The sequence below is a fragment of the Egretta garzetta genome, unplaced genomic scaffold (assembly GCF_000687185.1).
Source record: "Egretta garzetta isolate BGI_Z169 unplaced genomic scaffold, ASM68718v1 scaffold421, whole genome shotgun sequence".
NCBI classification, from domain to species: domain Eukaryota; kingdom Metazoa; phylum Chordata; class Aves; order Pelecaniformes; family Ardeidae; genus Egretta; species Egretta garzetta.
In genome coordinates this window covers 126,117-127,587 of record NW_009258680.1, presented here as the reverse complement: position 1 = coordinate 127,587, position 1,471 = coordinate 126,117, and the positions used below count along the sequence as shown (strand labels likewise).

General features: G+C 54.0%; 1 long non-coding RNA gene across 1 annotated transcript; it reads right to left on the bottom strand.

Annotated features, from left to right (window-relative positions):
• Positions 1 to 21: 21 nt before the first annotated feature.
• Positions 22 to 1,420, bottom strand: LOC118451678. Its single transcript, XR_004841193.1, has 4 exons — positions 1,338 to 1,420; positions 928 to 992; positions 785 to 835; positions 22 to 691 (listed from the first exon to the last, which is right to left on the bottom strand). It is a non-coding gene; the product is annotated as an uncharacterized LOC118451678 (long non-coding RNA).
• Between the last annotated feature and the right edge of the window lie 51 nt (positions 1,421 to 1,471).

Here is a 1,471-nt window from a genome sequence, read left to right as displayed (position 1 = left end):
GGGGTGGGGGGGGGAAGTTTTCTTCCAAATCCCGTGGAATCCACCGCTGTGAAACCAAGACGTGACTTTTTAATGTTTCCAGGACGTAGCACCACCAAGCGCCGGGAGTTTTGTACTGCCCTAACGTTTAAGGAAACGTTTACAGAATTTGGTAACTAAAAAGCAGAAGCCGCTGTCTTTTGAAACGCGTTTCGAGCTTCCTTTGCGGGGCCGAAAGCTTGGCGAGGTTTGATTTTTTTTCCACAGCCGAGGAGAGCGTAGGAGTTAAAACCCCCGCCAAAGCCCAGGTGAGGCCGAGGGGGTTGGAATTCTGCCGCAACGGAAACGCTGTGGAAACCTTTGGAGGAAGGGAAGGCACAGGATGGAGCTGCCGAGACGCTCGGAGGCGTTAAAGCTGCCGTGCCCGAAAGCCCGTGCTTCGAAACCGTCGCAAAAAAGGGTTTGGCAGGTGAGAAGAGAAAGGCGTTTAATTCATTATTATTTTTTTTTTTTCCTCCCTAAGCGATTTCGGTGATCAGATACTGATTGCGTTGCTTCGGGTAGCCTGAAATTTAATCTTGGGAGGGGGAGAGGAGCTGAGCCCCGCTGCTTTGGCTGCGGTTTTACATCCCCGAGGGAGACTCTGGCGCTAACAGATGCTGGGCGGGAGCCGGGCAGCGGCCGTTCTTTCGACGACGAAAGCGTAATTGTACTGAAAAAGCAAACCAAAATGGGTCAGGATGAGAGGGGGGGGATGGAGAACTCCAGAACCCCCCCAGAGCGGGGCGGAGAGCAGCCCGCTCACCTCTTCCTCGATATCGGCAAGCGACTTCACGTTCAGGTCCGCGAGGATAGTCTAAAAAATTAAAAAAAAACCCAAATGAGGCAGGAAGCGTTTCGAATTCAGATTAGCTCCGAGGTAGGATTAAAACCAGGGGGAGGACTCACGTTACTGCCAGACCCGAGCTTGCTTTCGAATTTGGGGTGTAGTGTGAAAGGGACTCCGTCCATGGCTGGAAGGGAAGCGAGAGGGGCGTCGGGAGCAGCTCCCAAAACCCCGCTCCGGCGTTAATTGCCGCGTAAAACGAAGCGGAGCGGAAGGGGCCACCTCAGCGCCCAGCGAAGAGTTGGGAGTGAGGGGTTATTCCTTCAAGCAAGGAATAATTTCCAGGAAGGGGGGAAATCTTTACAAAAACCCTCTTAAAAGATTTAACTCAAGGCCGGGCTTTAAAGAAAACGCTCAGGCAGGAGCGAGGGCGCCTGAGCCAGCCCGGATTTTGATATTAAAATATTCCTGAACTGGGGAGCTGCTCCCTTCAGGCAGCTTCCTCCTCCGATCCCAGATGAAGGAATTTTACCCGAGAGGCCGTATATGGCGGCGGTGTCGTACAGCGACTCGTGCGGGGACGCGCGGGCGATGCTGCCGGGAGGGGCGGGGGGCCTGGAGCAGAGGAAAATTCGTTAAGAGACCTTCACGCAACAGCTAACAAGG